Source organism: Podarcis liolepis (genome assembly GCF_965112155.1).
Source record: "Podarcis liolepis genome assembly, chromosome: 4".
Taxonomy (NCBI): domain Eukaryota; kingdom Metazoa; phylum Chordata; class Lepidosauria; order Squamata; family Lacertidae; genus Podarcis; species Podarcis liolepis.
Genome location: NC_139558.1, coordinates 75559680 through 75587634, shown reverse-complemented (window position 1 = coordinate 75587634; position 27955 = coordinate 75559680). Strand labels below are relative to the sequence as shown.

The 27955-nt window shown below is 40.9% G+C and overlaps 1 protein-coding gene and 1 long non-coding RNA gene across 2 annotated transcripts in view; one reads left to right on the top strand and one right to left on the bottom strand.

Moving 5' to 3' along the window:
• Positions 1-27955, top strand: part of LSAMP (limbic system associated membrane protein) — a gene marked incomplete at its 5' end in the record, with an annotated part of 219063 nt that overhangs the window by 79408 nt on the left and 111700 nt on the right. The gene's annotated exons all lie outside the window — the stretch shown is intronic.
• Positions 148-26633, bottom strand: LOC310705935. Its single transcript, XR_014525534.1, has 3 exons — positions 26457-26633; positions 2038-2502; positions 148-499 (listed from the first exon to the last, which is right to left on the bottom strand). It is a non-coding gene; the product is annotated as an uncharacterized lncRNA (long non-coding RNA).

Sequence of the window (27955 nt, the reverse complement as noted above, 5' to 3'; positions counted from 1 at the left end):
TTAGGTTGCTGGAGCAGTCAACCATGATCATGCATGACCATTACTGAAAGAGTATCACCAGCTACCAATTTACTACCAGACCAAGTTTAAAGTTTTCTGATTGACTTGCAAAATTCTGAACAACTTGGGACCTCATTACCTGAAGAAACACCTTTGCCTATATAGAGCTGTCTAGCTGTCAAGATCTTTGAAGTAGGCCTTTCTGGTTGTCCAAAGCCTGCTGAAGTACATTTGATGGCAGGAGGAAAACTTTTTCTGTTGCAGTACCTAGCCTTTGGAATCATATTCCCTGTGAAATAAAGCAGGCACCAATTCTACTGAGTTTTTTAGGTATTTATTCAGCAAGATTTTTGTGGGTTCCTGCTACCAAGACTTGACAGACAGCTTGCCTACTGTAGTTATAGTAGTATTGCAGTATATTTATCCAATGTGATGTGTTTTTACTTATCGTGCGGGTTTTTCGTAAGCTGTGTTTTGTTGTGGTAGGCCACCTTGAGATCTATGGAAAGGGTAATATAAAAATATTTTTAAATAAATAAATATCTTCTAACAGAAAGAAAACAGACCAGGTCCCTGTTAACTTTCATGTCTGAGTGTCCCATAAATAAGTCCTCCTCCAGGCTCAGCCCATGAAATGCAGTTCTCCCAAGACTGAACACTGAGACTTAATGTGATTTTTGTTGTAGGTCAAATTGTCCCTGGAAGGGTTTTTCCCCTATGTGACAAAGAAGAGGAAAAGGTGTTGGTGGATAACAAAGGATCCATGTCTATAGGATGACTATAGAGATTGAGATCCTGTGCAAACTTTTAGTGGAAGGTTTTTCTCCATTAGATATGCTAATGGCTGTTGTTGCTGTTGCCATCATGGTCATGAATAATAATTATTCATAAGCATATATTAAGTATCAAACACTTTTCAAGGCAATTTACATTCATATAATAAAAACAGTTTAAAACAGGGTTTAAAACTGTAAAAAACAACAACAACCCACCTCCAATTAAAGATAGATCTAAGAACAAAGAACACCCCAGGCAAAGAGGTACCCCCCTCTGCCCATCCAGCTGAGAAGCTTGTGAAAATGCAAATAGTGGGCACCTGTTGCATCTCTATTCCTATTCCATGAAATAACTCCTGTTAATGAGTTGACCAGCATTTGTAGCGCTTTAAAGGGAGTGCTGTGCTGCAACTGGATTGTAAGAGAACTAAATTCTGGATGTGCTTTTGGGTGATTTAAGTTATGAATCAAGTCATGAAAAGGCACCTGCATGCCCACAAATCTCACACAAATGTGCAAAGCTGGTGAGAGACACTTCTACTGGAGCTAGCAGATGTGCATGCAAGGTTCCATGCCATGGTTGTCCTTAACATCTAGCCTTTCACAGACAAAATTACAAAAAGGCACTTGGAGGGATACACAAAAGACCATCATAGGTGATCACCTCAGTAACAATGCCTGCTAGATGTCTTATTTTTGCACATTCACAGACTTAACATTCTAAAAATACATAAATGATGGGCCCTATTCCTGGTGCATCTACAATCAAATATTTAGAAGGGGGTATAATGACAGCTCCAAAGTGCTACTCTGTGAAATCCAGTAACCACCAACTGTTGGATACCACGTAGAGGAGGGTTGGTGGAGAGTTGGTGCTATCACATCACCCAAATCCACTACTGACATATATACATTAGTGTATGGAATTATTACGGGGCAGAGAAAATAATGTGAGGCTCAAGGCAGAGAACAATTACAGGGAAGCTCAAAAGTGCACTAACCTAAAAGTATTCTGGCTGCCAGTGGCGTCAACCATGAAGCCTGATGTAATTGTTGGGGTAATCTGGGGAAACGGGAAATTAAATACTGATGCACCGATGTACTGGCTTCCCACATTTTTGTAGTGCCAACAGACCAAGGAAGACCAAATATCCCAGAGTCACTTGCAATATTTAGGCACATAGCTAGGGCCTGAACTGATACAGTACAGACAGTGATACCATTAATTGGAGCCTACTTGCCAGAATCAGAACACACATACCCTTTCTCGTTGACAGCGTTTCTGCCTTCTCCTACTCATCTGGAATTGCACATTGATCCCTTTTTGTACTTAAAGCAAGAGCTTCTATTTCCATTTCAAAGAGACGTGTCTTTTCCCGGAAACCAGTGCTGAAGACTAGTAAAGAAACCCCACTGACATCCACCTGTACACCCATTTGGAAGTTGTGACATCATCATTCCTTATGTTTTCAGACGTTTTCACATTTTGAACTATCATTCCACTTGTGTCTAAAATTGTTCTCTTGGTATCCATGCTGGAAGCTGCCATTCTGCTGCCTCCTGTGTTCAGGATTCCTCTCATTCTGATGTGACTCTTCTGTGAGTTCATTAATTGAAAGGAAATTTCTGCCAGACCAAAGGTGTCAGGAAGCTGAGGGAGACGTGTTCCTCTAAAGTTAGGCTTGATCTGCAGCATCTGCAGCACTGAGAATCTCCCACACTGTGCCTGTGAGGAATTTAACAAGGGTGCCATCAATTTATATCCTTTCAGCACAGCCGAAAATGTCCTTAACCTGGTCTAGGCTGCAGTGAGATGTCAATGCCCCTTCCCTGACTACTGAGCCACTGCCATTTTTTAATTCCCATATTTTGACCATTTTTCCCCACCCAGGAGTGGTTAATAACAACAATAACCTCAACTGCAAATGATAGGCTGAGACAGTGAGAGGCGATAATGAGGAACTGGACGTGTGAGGTAAAGACAGGAGAATTAAGTGGCAGCCAGCTAAGCAGCAAAGGGAGGATGTGATTATTTTATTTTTTTAAAGCAGCATCAGTGAAATAGACAGGGAATGACAAGACTGAGTCACATAAAAATAGAATGACAGGAAGAGATAAGTGAGGGAAAAGAGAAAGGCAGAAAACACAATATAGATCCAGCCATTAACTAGAGCATCGTAAAGAAAGCAGAGAGCAAAATGCAGAGGAAAATAAAGGGCACAGGGTGGGGAGAGAAACAGATGATGGGGGAGGAAAAAGAAAGGACTGTCTGAGGAAGAATGAGATATGGATCAGCACAAAAGGGGAAGGGGAGAGAAAACTGATTTTCTTTTTTTTTAGCCTACATCAGTAAAAATCAAAATCTGTGGACTCTACCAAGTTGCTACAACCTTCTCTGTTGCTGACCAGCCATGCTGAGGGATCTGAACTCAAACCACCAGTATGGCTGTTAAAGTCATGCTCCTGAGAGTTGCTTCTGATTCAAGGCAAAGTCAGCAGAAGTCTGCTAAGCATTCTTCTTGCTATTGATTGAGTTATTAAAATGTGTGCATGCTTGCCACCTGTCCTCCAAAGACCTCAAGGCGTCTAGCAAAGTGCAGAAAACTAGAGAATGTGGCAAGAATAAGTATTCAAAACTCCAGAGACAGTTAAAGCTAACACCGTAAACAGCAAGTTGCAGCCCAAGTAAAATAAGGTTTTACTAACTTGCAAAATGATAATAATAATAAAAGTATTATTAATAATAAATTTGTCACTTTTTACATTGAAGTGACTTAAAATGATTTGCATTATACAAACAAAAGTAGCAAAGAACATTAAAACCAAATATAAAAACAGCAATAAAAAGAAGAATTGCATATAGAAGGACCAAATCTTACCCATGCCACTTAAAAGGATGAGGACAAAAAGAGGCTATAGGCACAATTAAATTGCCACCCTCTCAGTTAAGAACTAAGGTGTTCTTCCCTGGGGATAGCATTGCACAAGTAGGGAGCCACCACTGAAAAGGCCCATTCTCATGTCACCACTCTGCACATCTCCGTCAGATATGGCACACAGGAGAGCCTTAAATGATGAGTGCCAGATTGGTTTATGTGGAGAGATAGTCCCTGAGGTATTGGGGTCCTGAGCTACATAAGGCTTTATACAGCAAAACCAGCACAGTGAATTGAGCCCAGAAACTAATTGGTGTCCACTGCAGTCATCCCAGAATTAAAAAGGAGGCTAAATGGACTTTCCACTAAAAATATTATGCTATGTCAATATTTCAACTATGGGAGATGTTGACAGGTCCTTGATTCTAGAAGTATGTATTCGGATGCCATGGACAAATCAGTGCTCACAGTCCCAAAGATCATAAATCTTAGAACTGCTTCCCAGGTACTTTTTGAAGCCGGATGATTGCTCAGCCTATTTCCCAAAGATCTATGCCCTACACACATGTGTTCTAGGAAAGGTTTGTTCTTTCTATACTATTGATGTTTATACTGAAAGAAATGCATAACCAGTGTTTCTGCTTAGATGGGGGACAACCCTTAAAGCAGCTTCACATGCCACAATGAAGGAATCACATGCTTTCCCAATGTGTTCACAGGGCAGGGCAATCCTGACATCTTGATGTTTTATCCAAATGATTCCTGAGCTGGAAACACTTGTATCTGTCATTTGTAATAATGGGTAGATGTGAAATGTTTTGCATTTAGCCTTAAGAAAATGGAATATGTGAAGCAGTCTTCAGAGACTGAGAAATAAGCACACAAAGTTAAGGAGAGACATGAATGCTCAAAGTGAAAAATAAAAGGAGCTACAAGATGAAATACTGTGAGGAAAGAAGAAAGAGGCCAACACCTTCCATTAAGTTCTTCAGAGGAGCATGAAGAAACAGGCTTTGAGACATTGAGTTCCTGATGACTCCTGGCTCTCCACGACTTTAGAAGCTCCCCATCATGTATGGAATCTGCTTAGTTTTCTTTGCAATTTTCTTCTTAAAAACAAAAGACTCAACTGGACTTGAAATCACACCATTCTAGGATGCTGGCATATGGTCTCAAGAAATATATATATATATGTATTGTGTATGGCTGGGTATTAGAATTTCAGCTCAGTGTCTTATGGAACTGAAGTGAATCAGGTTTGCATTATTCTTTCATCCAGGTAGTTCAAGTGCCGCCCATACTCTGTGTTTGCTGGGTGATTACGTCTTTCTACCTGGGTCTTGTGTTGGAAGAATGTTCCTCTGTGTTAGTAAAGTAGATCAATGTTGGCATCATATGCTATAAGAGAGTTTTCTATCAGTGAAAACAGTCACAACTGCCCTGGGCACTCATCAATAACCAATTATGAGATCATCTGGATTTTCTAGTTTTGTATTTCTACCCTTTCCAAAGGGGGGGGGAGGGGGAGAAATGGTTATATTATTTATTCCCACAATTTGTCCCCAATTCCAGTCAAAATAGAAAAAGTTGAGCAATAACAATTTATGAAATATACCTAACATCTTTGAGCAGCAACACCTGTCAGAGTTGCTGATAGCAAGCGTCAGTTTATATACTGATGGATGGATTTCACACTGCATGTAGAAGACCCCGGTTTGGTCTCTAACTTCTCTGGTGAGAAGGAGCCAATGAAACCCTGGTTAGCAGCTGCCCTCAGAGCTAGATACATAAATTGTGTTAGCTTATACAAGGCAGGTTCCTGTGCTCTTGTGTCTTTCGTATTCATTTCCTGAAATTAACACCTTTGCACATTCACCAGCTCTTCTTTAAATATCTGATGACTTGCTTAAATTCTGTGACTTGGAGTACCCAACAGCAATATTCTGTATTCTTAGTGGGAGACTTATAGCACCTTCAGTCCTATCTCTATCCCTCATTTCACACCCCACAAATATTGGGGTATCTGCTGGTACAGATCAGACCTATCTTTTAATTGTTTTTTGCCTGTTCTCTGAATCTTTGCCCTGATTATCTACAGTCCTCCCATCTCTAAATTGGAAAAGTGTTACTGAAATGTTTTTTCAAGGAATTGGTTGGCGTTTGTAGACTTGATTGAAATCATATGTTGCATACTGAAAGTGAAAAAGAGGTGCAGTATTAAGAAAGCAGAATTATGGCAATAGAAGAGAACCCAGGTAATACTTCGATTCCAATAGTATAGGACTGCTCCAGCTCTCGTCTATTGTTCTGCGGATTCCATATAACAACATTGGCCTTGCTGGGTCAGGCCAAAGTCCTATCTGGTCCAGCATACTGTTCTTACAGTGACCAACCAGATGCCAGATGGAAGTCTGCAGCCAAACTACATGCATAATGCCTGTATTTCTTTAAACAGTAACCTTCTGCAAGAACAATTCTCATTGCTTCTGGCACTGATCTCTGGCACCTGTACCATCATGTACAAAATGGTAGTGAAGAAAAGGCATGATGGAAATGCACAGCTTGAAATCTCTGCAGTAGCACCTGAGCCTGAGAAAGTGGCTAAAGCATCTAATGATGATATCCATCATCTTGAATTCTAATCATCATCAAAAGACTTATGGTATACATATAGAAAATTTGCATCTCTGGTTTGGGGATAGTGCATACATTTCTGCAATTTGCTTTTTATTTAAATTGTTTCACACCTTTAACTTATGGTGTGTTACTTTTTGGCTGAGTTTTGGCTGGTCAGGATAAGTCCCATGGTTACCACTGAGTTCCTGTTTGAATGAGCATTGCATTCTCCCAGTTTGAGAATAGACTCACATGTATATAAACTTTATGTGTGCATACTTGCCAAAATACTGCAATACTTAAAAAAAAAAAGTTCCCATGAACATTCGTGCTAAGAAACATTCCAAGAAAATATATGGGAGGAGTTTAGAAAATGGATTGAAAAGCAAGCACAGTTGCTCAAAAATTGAGACATCGCTTTGCAATGTTTGTCCAACTTTCATGAGAACACTCATTGTCCATTCATACTGCTTCCTATGTCCCTCAGTGTTTTCTTAATAAGATCTTGTGGGCTTTAAGAAGGCTGAGAATGATAATATAAGTTCCAAGCCAAGGAAATGAACACTTCTAGTTATTGCAAGCTAGGCTCATGGCTGACATCCTGATGTAAGGATTTGGTTTTCAATGAGACAAATCTCTCCAAAAAACAGGGCAGCAGAAACACATGGGACAATATTGACTAAACAGAAAACAATTCAGTGGCTGACCTTCATTCTCTTGAGTAAACAGCTATGAGAATTCATAGCATGTAGATGGCAATGGATCAGTATTCATTTTTTGCGGATAGTTTTTTGTGAATTGTTACCATTCATTGCCATGGAACAGATGAAAGGCAGTATCCAGCTATATAATATGATTATAAGATAACTAACATATAAAGCCATTATTCCAGAAAGCCAAAGGGTCAACAGGACTAGTGCCTTTGATGAAAATTATTTATTTTTTCTGAAGATTATTGACTTTTCTGTGTAAAATAAAATAAAAGTAGCAAACAGCTAGAATCACATACTACAGCATTCTGACCAATTTACTCCATGCAACAACAACAAAATGATACAACAAACATGATGATGGTGTATTTTAAAGAGATTAGGTGTAATAACTAAGAGAAAATTAGCTTTGAGCATCCAGGAAAAAGCAGCTGAAAAGGATAGGGAGGGGAGTTTACCAAAATCCATAAGTCCCACCAATGACGTCTCCCCATTTTAGCTAAATCAGATCCTCCCGTTACCTTTATAAAGGGGGCAGGACCCCTCTGCAATTCAAGCATTGCCAGGAAAGTGAAATAGGCAGACAGGCTGAGTAAACAGAGCAATAGAGAGACAGAGACCCAACTGCCCTCCTAGAGTGATGAGTGTGAGGGCGGCATGGGGGGAGTGTTGCATAGAAAAGGGGTGAATAATGCACTCACCAATACTCTGCTAAAACTACATGGTAGAAGCTTCTGGGTCCTTCTTTTCCCTGTGATTCAAGCACTGCCACAAAATTTATCTTGGAATCATAATGGAAAGCTCACTAGAAATATTGTCTCACCATGCAGTAGAAGGGGTACAGTGGGGGGGGGGCAAGACTTCCAAGGGCCACAGGCACTTAGCTTTCATTTGTTTTAAAAAGGTAAGTCAATAGGACTTTTCTGAAGGAAGTTAGAGAAGGAAGCGCAGATGTAGCTCTATAATGCTTTGACACTCGGCATGTAGCACCATTGCTCTGGACACTTAATCCCTGTTGCTAAGCAATCAGAGGAAAGGATGTTGATGCCCCCACCTGGGACTCCAGAGGGGGCCCTTCCAGAACAACACAAAAAGCAGGAAAGGCTGAATGAAGGGGGATACTGAAGTATGTTTGTTAAAGCACCTTCCTCCTGTCCACATTATTTCATACACTCAGTGTGCTGCCTTTACAGAATAAAACAATTGGCTGGTTTGGGTGTGTTTTCTCTGGAAGTAAATAATGCCATTGCATGAGCCTTCAAATTCACCTTGAACTTTTCTTTGGATGAAATTTTGGTGGTTTCTCTGATAATTTCCAGTGTTTTCCTTTCCTTTTTAAACTGTAATCTGTAAACTGTAGTATGGTCCACTGTCAAACAGCTTTTAGTGTCCAAAAGATCTTCCAAATGTTTAGTTAGCATCTCCTTTCTTATAATTTGAATCCATTGGTTTGGGTCTTACCCTCTGGAGCAACAAAAAACACTTGCTCCAGTACCCATGTGATATTTGAAAATAACTATCATAAAACATCTGTCTGCTTTTCTCTAAGTGAAATATACCCACTCCCTCAACTGTTTTTCATCTTGGTTGCCCTCTGCACTCTTTCCAGCTTCTCAATAGCCTTCTTAAACTATGATGCCCATATCTGGACACAGTACTGCAGGTTAGGGCTGACCAAGTGGTACTATTACTTTCCTTGATCTGGACATTATAGTTCTGAGGATGCAGCCTAGAATAGCTTCAGCATCTGCATCACACTGTATCACTCATGTTAATCTTGTGGTTCATTTATTTATTTACTGAATTTGTTAGTCACTTTATCTTGTCCAAGGCAACCCAAAATGTCTTGCATACAAATAGACATCCGCCCTTCCCTTGTGCATGCACATAGATACATTAAAACCAAGAGGAAAAATAAACGCATTAAAAACATCCCACCCACTTCTAAAAGATAGTTAAAGTTCAAAGGTCTGGTTCTAGAGGAAAGGCCTGTTCTCCTGTTGCCACCCTTCAGATCTCTCATGAAGAGGGCACATGAAGAAGAGCCTCAGATGATGATTGCAGGGTCCAGGTCAGTTCATATGGGGAGAAATGGTCCTTGAGGTATTGTGGCCCTGAACCATCTACTAAAACCCCTAAATGCTTTTTACATGCCAAACCAGGTGTCCCCCATCCTATATTTGTGCACCTAATTATTCCTGCCTAAGTGTAGAAACTTACATTTGTCCCTACTGAAATTTATTTTGTTAATTTGGTCCAGTTCTCCAATCTGTTAAGGTCGTCTTGAATTCTGATTCTATCCTCTGAGATACTAGCTACCTCTCCCAGTTTGATATCTACAAATTTGATGGGTACCTCCTCTAAGTCATTTATAAATATGTTGAATAACACCACGCTCAGGACAAAACCCTATGACAACCCACTTGTCATTTTTTTCAACACCAGTTTGCAATTATTATTATAATTCCTCCTGAAAATTCATCAGCATTTTAGCGTGAAATTCTTCTATTATGTACACATTTTTGTGAATTTCCTTGCTATGATGTATTTTCCATGCTGTTTTCACTAATATATGCATTTTTATGCACACTTTACCATAGCATATTAATTTTGGCTGCATTACTTGGCTGGAAAAGCACTTTACAAAATTCAGAGAAGTGCAAATTTTTTTCAAACCCCCCCCCCCCCCTGTGTTTCAGTTTGCATATTGTTTTGGAAAGTATGGCTTGTGTTGATTCATCTTCAAATGTGAACTGAATTTAATTCTCTCTCCAGCCCCCGGTTATAATGAAAAAAGGTTGGAGAGGAACGCTGAGGACACTTTTCTTGGGGAAAGAGTTTCAACAGTTCGTAAAAGCCTCTCTCCCCCTCCATCTTCTGAATAGCAACTGCTTTATCCTTCACCCTAGAGTATACTTTACAGAAATAAATCACCCTGGTGCTGCCACCCAGAGATTGTTAAGTGAAGACTTCAAAAGTGTACAGAGCCATGACAGACTTATTCCTGTGCAGTTCTGAAAACTTGCATTTCTTTCTCTTGCACTATTGCCTTGTTTCCCTTTCTTCTTTTGACCCAAAGACCAATAGTTGAGGGGCCTCCATTACTATTATTTAATACTTCATCACCATCATGTCTGCTTCAGACTAAAGTAATATTCTACATATAGTTTCTATTACAGTTATTAAGTAGTATTAGAAAAAACATTGTCACATATTTCCACCTGGAACTTTGTGATTGGAAGCACAGAGATGTTTATAAGAACAGTCTGTTGAAATAATCTGTTATTTGTTCATTCATTTCATTTCATTTATTCCAAAGTGATTAACAAATATTTGTGACTTCTTTCTATGCATATGTGTTTGGGATATCTGGTAGAAAATTCATGACATTTGTAAAGTGGTGATATAAGTTACTTTAAACCAGGTTCCAAGAAAGAAGCATTCAAGAAGTCAGATAAGACCACTGATAGGAAAAAATGTTTTAGGTTTTATATTTTCATATTTCATTTTATGGCTTTTGTATTTTTCAAGCTGTTCAGAGTATGAAGAAAGTGATGGGCTTGCACTCAATCAGTCATTTTAACTCAGTCCAATAGTGCCTGGATTTGCAGGTGGGATTCAATCATATACCAGCAATTTCAGGGTCCACAGTTGGGCACTCTTATGCAACAAACCCTCTTCCCCCCTAAAATTGGACTTTTGCAGCAAGGAAAGTGATGGGGAAATGAATTACCTTTATATAGGATTATAACATTAATGTTGCTGAAGCTAACCCAAAATAATTTACTCCAAAGAACAGAAGATATTATTTTGCAAAAGCTTTTGCAGCACATATAATTTAAGCTCCTGCTGATGTTCTTCCTGTGCTATTGAAACAAGGCCAAATAAAACAGGCAAAGAAATAGAGCAGCTGTATGCTGCAAAGAAAGTTGGACTGAATACTAGACCTTTTCAAGTGGAGTATTTCTTTTCTTTTTCCGCTAAAAGAACATCATGGTTATCTTAACTTTACAAATGTTCTGCTATTGTTACAGAAGTTCATAGATTTGCCTGTGAGAAGAAGACATCTCATTCTTTTTCCATATCATCTGAAGAACTGCCCACAACTTATTTATATAGTGCAGTTGACCACTCATCCCTTCCCCCTTTTCAATTAATATGAGTGGCCTGTTTTCGTGAACAAGGTGATGTGTTATTTGAGAATGAAAGGAATGGCACATGAGCAAGCTTTCAGGACAGAGTATTTCCCTGACCTTAATGATACATATGCCCCTTATCATCTTGACCAACTGAAACTAATGGCAGAGTAAGGCTGCAATCCATATTCATCTTACCTGGAAGTGAGTCACATTGAAGTCAATAAGGCTTACTTCTGAGTAAGCATGCATATTATTGCACTGTTGATCATTATATTTAGAGGGTCCAGAAGTTCTTGTGTTCTGTAAATGTGTGAGAAATAGACTGCCTCTATAGGTTTCTAGGCTCTTCATTAACAGTAAAAAGTAAAAGATACTGCTCACAAATAAGCCAATAATATAAAGAGCATAAAGTCAATAATGTGTGATTAGATGAACAATGCAGAAAGTGTTTGCTTCATATTCTAAAACCCACCTTTGCTCTTTTCATATCAGGATCTCAGAGGACTTTATAAAAAGATGTGTTTATAATGAGCTATTGTTAGAACCTGAAATCAGGGTGGCCTTTGTCAAACCACTAGACTATATGAGTAATGACTCCTGAGTTTTATTCCCATCTTTGCCTTTGACACACCATCATATTTATTCATCTGTAAAATGGAAATCATACTCCATGGTATTCTAAAGCAGCACATCTTGCATCTAACTCATAACTTTAATTTGCTGACTTGTGCCTTAGCCATTCACCCACTTCTTCGATTCTCTTTGAGCTCATCAACTGGATATAATGCATATGGCACAAATAATACTGTGCAGGTTTCAAGAGCTCGCTGTGAAGTGACATGGCAAATTCCCAGACACTTGCAACTGGTGAAGAGGGAAGGGCGTGATGGAGAGGAGGGTAAAGGTGTAGGATGTGGCAGGGGTGTTGGTTGAAGATGAACTGGTTTTTCATACAGAGGCCTGGGGAAAGCCCAGACAAATTAAGATTCTGTAGATCAGAAAACAATTCCAGTGTAAAATTTAAATAATGCCAGAGTAATATCGACATCCACTGGAGGACCTGTATGCAAGTGGAACCCCTATAATCTCCCTATTTGCATTTATAAGTGCTTCAAGCAGCAGCCTTCCAACTAGCCCCTGTGGTACCATTCTTATGAAGTGGTTTGTGTTTTCCTATGGCTGAAAGGGTCTCAGCCACTTGGTTGCTCAGACCCAAGTAAAGTAGCAGGAGAAAGAGCCACTTTGCCCAGAATATGGCAAACCTCTCTCTCTCTCCTGCTTTCAAGCCAGGGGTGAGCAACCCATGACTGAGCAGTGGGGTACAAGGGCTGCACACAGCAACAGTGCTTTTTGGAGGGAAAGGTTTTGGTTTTTTTATGAGCACTCCAGGAAACAGGGCTCACAAGGAAATTATGGAGAGCCACAAGGGTCCTTTTTTAATTGTATAGAAAGGCAGGAGGGAAGGACACCAGCTGGGCTTGAGAATTCATGATGCTTTTATAAAAGGCAAAGAAAGAAAAAGACAACGTGACGGGGACAAAGCTCAGTATCAGAGGACATATTTGGCATGTCTGAAATACATGTCTGAAATACAGAGAGCTGATGCCAATCAGTCTACCCAGTACTGAGCTAGATGGAATCAGTATAATACAACTTCCTATGTTCCTAAACCAATGAGAGCTGTAACCTTTTTTTAAAAACTACAGAACAGGGGGTGGGGAAAATCCTCTTCATAAACTCAATCAAAGTGAGTACAACATCTCACATGAAAAATTTCAAGGGAATTTCTGCCCCTCAACCAGGCTCCAGAGGCAATTTATTTTTATTTCCCACCCCATGAATTGCAATAGTTATAACTTAGTATCAACTGCAAACATGAAGTTACCATACATCCAAACACAATTAAGAAAACATCTTAGCATGCTTTGGATACCTGATTGTCCTGGAAGACTGAGATCACTTGGAGGCATTCCATATAAAATATTCAAGATGGAAGGATTTCACAGCCTTACGAAATCATCTTATGGAAAGGGAAGTTATCTAGGTGGCATGTCATTGAAAGGGCCACAACATAGACTATGGCCGCCCCCAGTGTTGGCATTGTGAATAAATGCAATGAAATTGTGTTTCGGTGTCTGAAAGAAGAGTCTAGTGCTGAGAAAAGAAACCCTGAAAGTTTTTTCAAAGTTGAGTGAGGCACAATGTGAGAATTAAGAGAGTGTTAAATCAAAGCCTCACCATGACATCGAAAGCTGCTGGAGAGATAGAACACCAAAGGAGATGGCATTCTTCCTGGAGACCTTTGAAGCAGAACAATTCCTTTTAATAGTCACCTTGCCTACAGGTTTTAACAATAGTTCAGCGTGCAGCATGCAGTCTGTAAACTTTCTCTGACAAGTGTCACCAGTAACTTTGGCACATCCATTCCCCCCCCCCCATTGCATTTAAAATCTGGGCCAGCAGATAAGACATTTATTCTTTTTAATGGTTAAGAAATTTGACTATAAAAATAGCTATATTTTCTTTCCTCACTTGCAAGATTTTCTTGCCCTATTGCATGCCTGAGAAAATGAGCATCACTTACTTGATAAATGGGTGACAAGTGACAAGTATTGAACAAGAAAAGGTAACAAATACAGATTCAAAGAGAAGTTGGAATCTCAGCAGGCCATAAAAAGAATAGAAATTCTGTATGGAAATAAAATCCAGTATAGTATATAATTTTGAAGAAAACGTTATCCAGATATATACACTAGTGCTTTATAACACATTTTCACAAAACTGGGAAGGTATATGAAGGTCTGGTCATATGTTCAGACAAATTAATGTTCTTAGATATCCCCAAGAGAAAAGAAAATCTAGTGTACAGAACAGACTGTATTTTATGAACCTTCTTGCAGAAGAAACAATACAAAGCAACCTTGAGCACTTGCATGATGTGTTTTTGGTGGCACATTTCCACCAGGAGGTGTATCAGAAAGAGCCACCAGGGTGGTCTGAATACAGAACATGGCTGCCAGAGCATGGTCAGGTCTGAATCTGAATAAAGAGGTCACTTTTCTTACCAGCTGACAATTAAACCTGCAAGTAAATTGAGTGGATCCATGAACATCCCAAAAGCAGTTAACCAAAGTGATGTAAAATGGTCAGATGCCATCAGTGACTAAGGAACCCATTCTTTCAAAGCTTAAGGACCTGCCAACCACCATTAATCCAGTTTTGCCTAGATTAGGACAGTGTGTGTGTGTGTGTGTGTGTGTGTGTGTGTACCACTATTCTGTGCTTTGAATATCTATCATCTCAGTTAGAACCCCAAACAGTGAATGTGGGAGAGAGGAAATATATAGTAATAGAAGTTAGATCAGGATCTCATCCCCTCACAAACTCCATTGTCACATATAACAACCAGGAAAATTCACCTGAGTTCCACCTTATCCACTCTCCTCTGCTACTGAGCTCCTGTTAGAACTGCACACCACCAGTTTTGCCCCAGTCTCCAATTCCAAACCACTTCATAAGAATCTTTAAAGTGATAGAAGGTAGCAGGATGGTATCAGCTGTATAAAGAAGAATCTCTGAAAAAATAGAGTCCTTGCTAAGGAGACCATTTTGTGGGTACTTACCATCTTGTTCATTGCAGAGCTCCCTTAAAGGGCTATCCAGCTAAATTTTATTATAAGACAGTGGAGCAGTGGTCATGTCACAAGTGGAGGGTTAAATCAGAATGGTGATAGCTTTACCCATATAAAGCACTTTATATTTGCACAAAATCTGAAATACAAATCAGAAGAGGTGGGGTGGTGTAAGGGTGTATGTCTGCACCTCTTGAGCCAGTTGAGGCTTGTCCATCAAGGTGAGTGGGGCACCACCCCACCAATCTCAATTTGCCGTCAGCCAGCTCGCACCCGCCCAATTTCACACGACCTGTTGAGGAGGTAGCACAACATGTCAGCTGTCTTCTCCTTGGCCTCAGTGTTGCCATTGTAGAACTCTGCAGGGAATATGATGGCTCAAAAACTAGAGTTAGTTATCTCTGCCCTTGGCAGTGGCTCAGACTAATAGTGGGCTCCCTGCCTTCTACCTCACCAGCTGCCACTGGCTTGAGTTTGAATTCTGGTAGGTGAGGAAGCACTGCACACCAGAACGGTGTAATACCCTCATGTTCTTTAACAGTGTTAGAATTAAAGCAATACATCACTGCATTCAGATTTAAAAGCTGCAGTGGCAGCCTTAATTACTTGGTTAGAAAACAAACCACTTCATTCAGCTTCAGACCTCCATGTGGTCATTCATTCCATTGTCACCTCAAAAACCTGGAATATATGCTGCAGCCTCCAGCTGATACACAATATGCTGATGTACCCCCTGGTGGGAATGTGTCACCAAAAACACATTACAAGTTTGCTGCAAATAGCCTGTAATATCTGCTGCCATCCTTCAGCCATCGCCTGCATATTAGTCCTCATTCTATTATGAGCTGGCAGCCCAGGGAAGCTGTAAATCAGAAGCGAATCGTCCCGCTGACTGCTGAGCTCAGGAATCAAGCTGACCACTGAGCAGAGCAGGCCTTTTCCTATGGTAAGACCAAGAGCAGTGAATAACTCTTGCTTTGAAAACTGTGTCATCCCAAACAGCCTTTCGCCATACGTTGAAGTGCACAGATTTACCATGACAGTCACAGATGAATAATTGTTTTCAGTAAAAATAGATTTGAGGAGAGCAAGAGCAGGAGACAGATGTGTAGCCAGGCTGAAGTTTGGGAAGTACATACAGGGCTCTTTGCACCTGAGCTCTAAGATAGTTAGCATCATGTACTGACACTGGCATATCTTAGAACATATGAAGAAGCAGCGTTTGGATTTGATATCCTGCTTTATCACTACCCTAAGGTGTCTCAAAGCAGTTAACATTCTCCTTTCCCTTCCTCCCCCACAACAAACACTCTGTGAGGTGAGTTAGGCTGAGAGACTTCAGAGAAGTGTGACTGGCCCAAGGTCACCCAGCAGCTGCATGTGGAGGAACAGGGAATTGAACCTGGTTCACCAGATTACGAGTCCACTGCTCTTAACCACTACATCACACTGGCTCTGTTGGAAGAGGCTGTTGGATCAAATCCAGAATCCTATCCTCACAGTGGGTTGAACTCAATGGCCCTTGTGGTCTCTTCCAACTCTATGATTCTAAGATTCTATGATTCTGAGTGGTCAACCAGATGCCTCTGGGAATCCTGCCAGTGGGACCCGAGCACAAAAGCATCACCACCCCTTTCCTGTGGTTTCCAGCAACTGGCATTTAGAAGCATTATTGCCTCCAGCTGTGGAGACAGAACATCAGCATCAAGGGTAGTAGGTACTGTGAATAAAGCCAACTCCCTAATATTCCGAACTGAATAAATAGTGAGACTTGAAAAATAATAAATAAAACGATCCAGAGATTGATTTGCTGGAGAATAAAAAGATACATGTTTACCGTGACCTTAACTACCTGTGCTCAAGGAGAATTGTGCCATTAGTTTTTCTTCTCCTATCCCTGTCTATATTTGAGATGCTCTTGTTTACCAAATATGAGTCTTGGTGTTTGGAAAACCGATACTTCAATCAGCATTTGTGAGTATAAAAAAATAATGAATCCCAATGTCATTTGATGTCAAAGGATTTAACACACTGCACATTAGACAGTTGTCTAATGAAGGATGTGGTAAAGGAAGTCATAGAGAAACTCATTAAGACTGTCAAGAAACCTCTTGTAAGTTTTGAATGGTTCAGCACACAAATGGGGATGGTTTGTGGTCTATCAAAATGTATTACAGAAGCCCTGATTTAGTAAGCCAACACACACGAAGGAAGCCTATTTTGGTATTAAGCGGTAATTTGAAAAAAATACAGTGGTACCTTGGGTTAAGTACTTAATTCGTTCCGGAGGTCCGTTCTTAACCTGAAACTGTTCTTAACCTGAAGCACCACTTTAGCTAATGGGGCCTCCTGCTGCTGCCGCGCCACCAGAGCACGATTTCTGTTCTCATCCTGAAGCAAAGTTCTTAACCCGAGGTACTATTTCTGGGTTAGCAGAGTGTGTAACCTGAAGCGTATGTAACCTGAAGCATCTGTAACCTGAGGTACCACTGTAATATATAAATTAATTAATAAACAAGAGTTCAGGGTCATATCCATGTCCTCCTGCCTTCTCAGGACAGTCACCTCCCCTCTTCTCTGTCAGGCAGAAGAGAACCACAGTGGAATCTGGGTATGGCATCAGCCCACCACTAGGTGTGGGGTAACTGGAGCTTGAAAGGGAGGATACAGCTTGTTTGCCCAGGCTGTACACCCAAGGTATTTCTGAGATGCCTTGAGATGCTTTTGTTCAGACTAATGCAGTTCTCCATCAGACTCACAATAAAGACAGGGCTGAGTCTGACACCGTCTTTATACATTCTACAGTGAGGCCTATCTGCAAAGCAAAGCTGTTTTGCTCAGCAGGGGGGTGGTTTGGTGTATTAATTTAGAGGAAATTGCCAGCACTGATTGAGATGGATTTAGAAGAGGATAGACAAATTTAATGATGATGGCTTGAAAAAAAGAAATTGTTTAATGGTTCTAAAGGTGGATACAGATTTAAAGAAAATTGTTCTGTTTTTCCCCTGTGTGCAAAGGTGCTAATTAACATTGTTTTTTCCTAAGTGTCTCCTTCCTTTTCAGCAGGAGCCCTGCTAGTTTCATTTTATAGCTCTGTAGCTGTAGAAACAGCAAGAAGTTTGTTTCCAAGTAAACTGATTTCCAGATTCATAGTGTAATTCATGGATATCACATTTCACAGGAGAAGATTACAAGGTTTTTTCTTTTTGTGGTTTATAGTTGGCTGTCCTAGACTTCTAGATCTTCTTTTCAATTAGCTGGGAGTGCAATGTGTTGAGTATTGGAATGACCCAGAACCTTACCCTACATAGAAAGTTGAACTGATTTTTTTCTAATATTAAAATAACATATTGAAAGAGGCATTTAACTAGCAGTTACTACCAGTTTTAAATATCTTCTCAGTGTGTTATCATAATCTGAAAAGGTAAAAATTAGTAATCCATAATAGCTAGCATAATGGCAGCTATTAGTAATAACTAGTTCTCACAGTCAAAACAGGACTTTTGGCTAATTGGTTAAGTCAAAGCTTGAGAGGAACCAAAACCCTTTCCATTTTGTTGCGGTCTGGAAGCAAAGAGAACCTGTAAACTAAAACAGTGAACATAAGACTGTTCCAACCTTGTGTGCAAAAACCTAGAGCCAAGTAATATGTAGGCTGCACATTAATTCACACAGGAAAGTGGTCTCCATTGAGTTTCGAACATGTAAAATGGCCTCTCCTGTTGGCTTGGAAATTTAAAATACATCCAGCCTTGGGGAAAACAGATCCCAACTGATTTAAATCATACTTTAGAAGCCAGATAGGTTGTGCCATTCTCTGCATTGATATTTGCACCTTGATGTTGCAAACCTTAGAATAATAATGTCATCCAGGTCCAAGCAAACAATTTTATCAGAGGAGCTGTTTCATTTTATTTCATTCCCTTTGCATTCACTGCTTGCAACCAAATAATTTTGATTGTACCTGCATAGACACATAGCTGTTCATTGTACCAGTTCCTAGGTTATTGTGTCAAAAAGGAGATAGGATGCATATGTAGACAAACAATTTTCTCACCTGAAACACTGTTTTAAAATAGATTAGGTGGTGCATTTATTAGATATAGTCCTACTGGTGTTCCTATTCAACTTTCCAAGCTTCACAGAGCTATCCTTCAGATGGGTTAATGACATCTTTCACATTCTGCCAAGGTTGGATCTGATAAAAGATTCCTGGTTTTTTTCTTTGTGTTTCCCATTGTTTGGTGCTAACATGATGGATGCTAAATACCTTCTAAAATAGGGCTATATCAAGGCACCTAAACAAGCATATTCTGTTGTCAGTTGCAGAAAATGAAGCACTGAATTCCAGCAAGTTTTCCTTGCAATGTTAAGAAAAGAAAAAGCCAAAACACCAGCCAGTGCCTTTTGATGTTGTCAATACAACTATTGCATAAACAAAGAAGGGTCAACATTATTAATAAGCATAACATTTTCATGGCAAAGGGGCTGTAAGGATGATCATGAAACGAATGATAGAGGATCAGCATTTCCTGAAGAGCATATTTTGAGCTAATCTCATGCATACTTATTAATGAGAGTATTTTAACCAGTGTAACCTATTAGTAGCAAAAGGGCTGTAAGGATGATTATACGATGAATGATGGAGGATCAACATTTCCTGAAGAGCACATTTTGAGCTAATCTCATGCATAATTTACTTCAAAGCAGGGGCAATCTGTAGAAAAGGTGTACAAATCAATGCAAGTATCTGCAGCAGCTTCTTCACAGGGCATGAGTTAGCTGTAATTAAAGATCGGTAGGAGTCTTGCTCCAAATTCTAAGTTTATATTCTGATCATAAATATTTGCTGTTTGTCCAAACTCGTACAGGCTTTTATTCATTTGCTTAAGCTTCCTTGTGTAAGATATATGCATTCAACCTTTCACTTTAACAAACATTCGCAAGGCAGCTTTCAAGTAACAAAATACAAGTTAACAAAACGATAAAATGCAATAACTGATCAGTTATTGCATATGACACTGCAGAAATTGTAGTTTGCAAAGTTTATTGCGACAACCACTCTAAATATCTGCATGAAAAATCTAAAACAATAAAGAATCTCATTATTATAATTTGGCCAATATCAAACCCTTTCAAGAGCATATGTTATTTTAAATCCAGGATACTCTGAAGGCATGTCTTTTTAAATTAAAAAAAAACCCCAATGTAACACCCTTTCCAATATAAATATAGAAATAAAGTCAAATCTAATGCAAGCAGGTTTCTTTACATCAACTGTTGCACTTGGAGATCCCAAGGATAGCTCTTAGCTCCCATGGCTGGAATTCTAATACTGTATGGAGGTCTGAGGAGCATTTTAAAACCCTTACTATTCATAGAGTTGTCACAAAGGTGATTAATGCATTCTTGAAACAATCCAGGGACATAAGCTATTGTTATTCTCAGTTTACAGATGGATAGCATTGACTTAAGGTTGGAGAGGATCCCAAGGCTACACACTGAGTCCAAGTTTGAACAGTGGTATCAACCCAGATTTTCTCCATAGATACAAGATGAGAGTTTCATACTGTGCATTTCACCAGTTCATAGACAATGACACTCCACTGGCTTCGAACAGGGCAGTTTTCAACATTACAGAGCAGCTCCTCTGATGCAGAAAGTTAAGGCTGACACATGAGAAACCCTACATAAATGTGTCACCATGACAGATCTATGTAACTCCTAAATCTACACTGAGGCCACCTTTAGGGTCTCTGCAAATTAGTGCTCCATTGTTACCTTGTCTATCCTGCAAACCTGATCAGCCAGCAGACTTCTCCATTATACTGAGTGAGAGTTTGCACCACCAAGACATGGAACTAAGGGAGCACTCTCCAAGCACTGATGGACAATAACTTTGCAATGAGGTCAAACATTCTATTGTGCTTGGTCCTCTTAAACTGAACTCACAAAGGGGGAAAGACCATCATAAATTCCCTCACACTGCCATGGTGGTTATTAACTTTACACTGTGAGAATATATTAAATATGAGAGACATTTTTTTGTGCAAAGTGAAGATAAGGAAATATATGCCCTCTATTAAATGGCATGACCCCTTCTTCATTTTTCCCCCAGTGCAAAGTAAGAAACTTGGGGGTATGAATAGTTCTGTCCCACTTGCTGCAGTTCATTGAGCTATACCTCTAATCGCTTTGCTCAAAAATAAGGCCAGAAAGGCCAACGTAATTGGCTCTCAACCACATAGATGGGACATTTAAAACAGTCTCCCAGCAGACCCACAGCTCAGTAACGAAGAAGATCCTCTACATACAGAAGGTCCTAGGTTCCATTATTGAAAGTCCCCTGTATGGGAAAGACATCATTTTCAAATTGTGAGGAGTGGCTTTCAGTCAATGTTAACCAGGTATAGTCAACGTGGTGCCCACGTTGTTGGACTCCCATCAGCTTCAGCCAGCATGGTCAATGATGAGGAATGATGGCAGTTGTTGGGCAAATTAAAGACATTGTGTCCTTCATTTGTTTAATTTATTTAAATATATTTAATTATTTAACTCTCCCAAGAAGGTATACAAATAAAATAAAATACCACAATAATTTACAGCTGGTAAAAATAGACCATAAGCAACCACCTCCCCCTCCCCACACAAAATACCCCAAACACAGCACACAATTACAATAAAAAGCACAAGACAATAAAAAGGAGACGAAACAAGACCCAAAGGCCTACATCTAGATATATTCAAAATTAAATACCCCCAAACACATTGTATTTTAAGGCTGTTGTTGGTGGTTACTTTTTTAAAAAGCTCATAATTATCAGAGGGCAACAGGCATTGGTACTGGTACCCTTGGGAAGCTGCATATGTCAGTATGCATGGCAGTCATTGGAGCATACTAGTCACTCCCCAGGTAAGCCCAGTGAGGCTCACCAGCATAGGGGCATTTTGCTAAAGGTCACCCTCAGACCCTGGTGCTGGTCTTCTTCAAGAGAAGAGAAAAGGTGCCTTTGAGAAAGAGTTATATGTGATCTGAAATGGGCGCAGCAGGCAGGCATTGCCCACTCTTTAAACTGCATCCCTGCTCAGCTCAGCTGTTCTCTTCCCTCTGTCAGATCATTGGTGAATGTAGACCTTCAGCAACATTTCCTACCTACCTGACCATGCAGCTGGCCATTTCAAGAGACAGGAGCCCAGAGTCATTGCAGCATGAGGAAACTTGTTTTCCATATATCAGGGTGAAGGTTGCCTCTGCTGCTGGGTGACTGACAGCAGCAAAAGCTTTCAAAACCTCTCTCTGCCACTGCTTAAATTAAGAGTCACTTAATGAAATGCACAGCTTCCCACCCCCAGCACCTCATGACCAGATTATTAGAGGCTGCTTCCCCCTACTGCATAGGTTTGTAATCCAGGTCTAGAATAGTAGATGGTGTTGTATGCTAAGAAGTTGAGCAAACCTGTGTGAGAAGTAAATCCTGGAGAATTAAATTGCCCACTTAAACATATCAGTCAAAGGAAAGTAACTGTTGGTGAGTGAATGGCAAACTCTACTGTATCTTCCCCCCAGAGAGCCTGTTTTCCACTCCTGTTGCAACTACTTAGTTTGCAACTGTATATAATCTTTTAACCAGATAATGTATTTCCTTCCATTATCATAGATTCCATATCCCATAATGTTTCCATAAACCATATGTCCATGCAGTCTGTGTGTATTCATAGATAGATGTATCTGTTTTCATGCAGCTACACAGGCACACAGGGGGATGTAGATGAGCCCTCTGGGATTTCAAAGAAAGCCTCATAAAATGAACCTGCTCCTCAACGGATGCAAATTGGTGCAGTTCATTCTGCCTTTAGGCCAATCTGACATCTGGCTAGTTCTGTCCCAAGTAATGGGTGATGCTATACTTCATGGGTATACCTCTTTAGCAGCAGAAATGGCATGGGAAATTTAAAGAGTCCGAATCTTATTACTGTCACTGTGCTGAATCGGCACTGCTTTTATATCAAACTCTCCATGTACTTTTCATTATTTCCCAGCTATGCTGAATTAATACAATGATAGGTGTTCAAATTCATACCTGCCTGAGATCATTTAACTGGGAATGCATATGTCTGCATGCATGTGGGCTTTTGTAATTAATAGCATTCAAAACACTCTGCCCATCTTTGCACATAACTAAGCCCTGGTGTGAAAACAATTGCTGGGATGACTCAAATTAAGTCTCCTTTTTGTGGAAAATTACAGATTTTGGGTGGAGATATGGAGAGTCAGTGGCGTAGCGTGGGTTGTCAGCACCCGGGGCAAGGCAAGTAATTTGTGCCCCCTAACCCGTGGATTTGCGCCCCCTAACCCGTGGATTTGCGCCCCCTAACCCTAACCCCCAGATGTTGCATTGCACCCGGTGCGGCCAGGCCCCCCTGCACCCCTCACGCTACGCCACTGTGGAGAGGAGCGTCCTCTCTAAGCTAAGGTTGTGGGAGGGATGTTTTGGTTCTGGGGTTTGGTTGTGGGAGATAACTATCACCCACCCAACCTCCTACCCCTTGTGGCTGAGGTAATTTGGGAGGACATTCCCATTTCCCCTAGGATTTGTCAGGATTCCTTCAATGGTGATAGGCAGGGTCAATATCAGGAATCATCATTAGCAGGCACTTGCTGAGAACTGCACACTGTGAAGGGCCCAACACTGATCCCTGGACTTCCTAGCCCTGGTGTCCTTCCTTTTTGCCACTGCTGCTCATTCACCTGCCCTCTCCAAACAATGAATGGAATGAGAAGATAAAGCAATATTTTCCACTTTCCATGGTGGTTGTGTGAACTAGGCCCTAAGGGAGAGGGCAAGGAAATGAGCAGCAGACGTGGTAATGAGAAGGATGTGGGCCCACTCCCAGAGGGGAACCTTCCAAAGGCATTCTGCCTAAGCCTTCCCAAACCTGAATTGTCTTGCCAAACAAACTGACACAAGAATTTGTGGAGATTCTGATCCAATCGGGGGTGGGGGTGGGTTAATGACATCACATTTTTACTTGGGAGGCTGGGAAAGACCCCAATTTGCCTGTTTGGCCACACACAGAGCTGATGCACACTTCTGCCTTGCACTTCTTATTTAGCCTTGTTTATAATACAGAAAAAAAGGGACGCGGGTGGCGCTGTGGGTAAAACCTCAGCGCCTAGGACTTGCCGATCGCATGGTCGGCGGTTCGAATCCCCGCGGCGGGGTGCGCTCCTGTCGTTTGGTCCCAGCGCCTGCCAACCTAGCAGTTCGAAAGCACCTCCGGGTGCAAGTAGATAAATAGGGACCGCTTACCAGCGGGAAGGTAAACGGCGTTCCGTGTGCTGTGCTGGCTCGCCAGATGCAGCTTGTCACGCTGGCCACGTGACCCGGAAGTGTCTGCAGACAGCGCTGGCTCCCGGCCTATAGAGTGAGATGAGCGCACAACCCTAGAGTCTGGCAAGACTGGCCTGAACGGGCAGGGGTACCTTTACCTTTTATAATACAGAAAGGGTGCCCAGTAGATAAGATTTCTGCATGTGTAAGCATCTTGTGCTTTGAATGTCCCTGCCTTCCAAAATAAATCACAGTAAAGCTAGAAAATGTCTGACAATCTCTTTCATTCTAGGTTACAATCTGGAATTTATTTATTTTTTAAAAAAGTTTGATTTCAGCCATTTTAAAAAGAATGCTGCAGCACCGGAGTTTGGTTTGTTTGTTGAAAAAAGCTGAATTAATGGAAAGAATCCTGAAGTGAGTGTACCTGCTGCCAAAAATGTATCAAACTATCCCCACCACCACCACCTTCCTTATGATAAAGCACAAAAAAAAAACCCTGCCCCTGGAAATGCTAGTAAGGTCACTGGGTCTCATCAGCTTCTTTTGCAGCTCCATTAGCTAAGCCACAGATACACCAGGGACGGATCTGGCACAATAGTGTGTATCAGTATGACAACCTTACTGAATGGTTTGTGTTCAAACTGTTTGTCTTCAGTCAAAGGGTAAGCTTCCAGAAGAGACTGTGGGACTTGGAACAGGAATGAGCACGGGGGGGGGGGGCAGCAGAAGGACCATCCATTATTTTGCTATTTTCCTGTGTTCAGCTCTTTGACTGTTATTCAGCTCCCTTCATCCAAACACCTATTCTGTTTCATATCATTTGATTGTATCTTTATGGCTCTATGGCTACAGAGCTATAATTAATTACTCAGCCCTTCTTCCCTTGTATTCCTCATTTCATTTTTTAAGTATTTTGAGTTCTTAAAATTACATTTTTTCATTATGTTCTAGCCATGTTAATCTGCTGGAGCAAAATGGAAAGAAAAAGGGAATTGTGGCACCCTGTGGCACAATCCTATGCATGTTTATACAGAAGTTATTGTTGTTGATTTTTTTAAAAAAGACTAGACAGCCATTTTAATGATTGCCTTGTACTGCTTTTTGTGTTTTTATTTTGATGTACGCTGGCCTGATATGAGAGCTGCATAAGTAAATAACTACATTTTATAAATAACCACATAAAAATAAATAAATCTCACAGTATTCAATCAGTGTTACTCAGAAGCAGCTGCACATAGAATTGCAGCCTTACAGACTGAAGGAGCAATCCAAACCAAAGAACTACCAGATGAGCTGCAGATCTCCAGCTCAGCCAGAGATATGCTGGCATAACTCTTTCAGTCTGGGTCGGCCAGGGCTCAGCTGCCTGAGCTAAGACTTGTGAATCTTAGGCTGGCATAAGCCTTGGTGGCAGTAGCCCCACTCCTGAACAGAATTTGGAGTAGGGGTAATTTATGCCAGGTTTCTATACTTTTATGATTCCTCTGTGATATATTGTAGCTCAAGCTTTAATAGGCATGACCAGTTTCCTATCTACAGTTGAGGGTAGGAGGCAGCTAGCATGAGACCAGCCCACATTGATGAGAAATGTTGCAGGTTCCTGAAGTGCTTGATGTTTGTGACTGCCACCACATCTAATAGGATGGTGCATAAAATGAGGCATGTCTGAAATATTCAGAGAACAAGGAGTTCAGGTGAATAGAAATGCAGTTGGATGCCCAAGGGGATGCATTTTGTGTCTGAATCACCTCCTTACACATTATAACAATTACTGCATTCAAATTATTAATATGGAGATCTGCATTAATGTTGAATTATAACTCATGGTTTGGTGGGTGCTGTATCTTACTTCAGTGAGGCAACATTCTTTTTAAGTAAGCATATACAGTGGTATCTCAGGTTAAGAACTTAATTCATTCCGGAGGTCCGTTCTTAACCTGAAACTTTTCTTAACCTGAGGTACCACTTTAGCTAATGGGGCCTCCCACTGCCACCGCGCCGCCACTGCACAATTTCTGTTCTCATCCTGAAGCAAAGTTCTTAACCCCAGGTACTATTTCTTGGTTAGCGGAGTCTGTAACCTGAAGCATCTGTAACCTGAAGCATCTGTAACCTGAAGCGTCTGTAACCCGAGGTACCACTGTATATAGCTGCCCTGTGAAGAAATAAGTCTGCTTCAAGATGAGTTTTATGTGTGTTAGTTCTCTCTCTGTCACCATGGATTTGCTCTGTGTGTGTTCATGCTGAGTGCAGTCTTATTATTAAATTACTGCATCAATATTGTTAGTAGATGAGACACCAGTTTCCTCTGGGCAGATGCAAAGCTCTCCACTACATAAATCATGTTTATGTGCAGAAACAGTGGTACCTACCTCTGCAATGTATTCCTAGCTGGTGTCATCCACTTCTGCCCAACTCAAGGCAGCACTTCTTCGCTGAGAAAAGTGAGTGAAATCCCAACCCAGGCAATTTCTGCTGCTGTTGTGGGGAAAGAGACACCCAAAAAACGCCTGATACTAAGACTGACAAATCTACTGCAAAAGGCTGTCTGTCCATCAGTTGTCAAGAGCAGAATGTTCTGTATTCACTGCTTTCAGTGTTGTAAAGAGCTGGGGTAAATGAATTCCATGCTTCCATGGCTAGGCATGTCAACAAATACTTTCTACTGTGTGACATAGCATTTTAATGGTCATGTTGATACTCCTGTCCTTGCAAACGCCTCCTGTAACAAATCTTGTTAGTTTCCCCTTCCCAAGGAAAGCAGGTCAACTTGAAAGGGCCAGCACTGGAACTTGCCTGTTGTTTTTGTCGTTTGCATCTATTTGTCTGAAGAGACACTAGAGTGTGCCTCTGAGGTGTGAAGCCAAATTGCTGCATTAGCAGACAGCAAGACTCCCTTCTCGGCCTCGCCAATATGATCCAAAGGAAAGCAGAGCAATACATATGGCACCGTCTTGGCTACAGGAATTGCTGGACAGAGGCATACAAGGTGCCATCCAGCCATCTTAGGGACTCTACTCTGGATTGTGTAGGGTTTACTCCTTTGCCTTTTCTTCCCCCAATTATATCATGGAAAGCAGTGAAGATTCAGGATCAGAGTTTTCCTTCTCCTAGATGGGCTACTTTCCCAAGTTGATGAGCCCATCTGCCCCTTCTATAACACATGAAGAAACTGTCTTCTTGGCCATTGGACCCACTATTGTTCTTGTTTGCTCAATCTACCAGAACCTGTCTTCACATGCAGGGGAATTCCCTAACTCACCGAGCGTTTGAGAGCCATCGGCTACCCTAATCTGGCTTAGCTGGCCAGTTAAAGTTATTTCCCAGGGTGTGGTCACTGTCACATTCTGATGGCTTCTAGGAGCCACAGGTGAGAGCTGAGTGCAGGGTGGGGACCAAAGGTAGACAAACTACCCCAGAAGGAGGTTCTATCCTTCCCCTAACACCCCTGTACAGACATGGCAACTAACATATAAAACATGGATTTGGAAGTTCATTTCAATGAGCGTGTAATTCCATGTTCTGCTAGCATGGATGCATCAAAGAATGTATTTTCATATGAGCCACTCAAAAAATTCCTTTAAAAGTTAGGAAATAAGAAATGAAAACTGAAACAATTTTCCAGCTACAGGGGAGTAGATGTTAATGGAGTACAGGCCATGCACTTGTTGAACTGTTAGGGGTGGACTAACTGCAGCCCTTGGTGTAATGTGGCCCTTGACTTAATAACATGTGGATTGCAAGAGAGGAGAGAGAGATGGGAGGGAAGGAGAGTCACACACAAAAATGAGACTTTGGCCCTTGCTGCACCCATAAAAAGTATGTGGCCCCCAGAAGGTAACTCCTGAAGGAATGCAGCCTTCCTCATCAA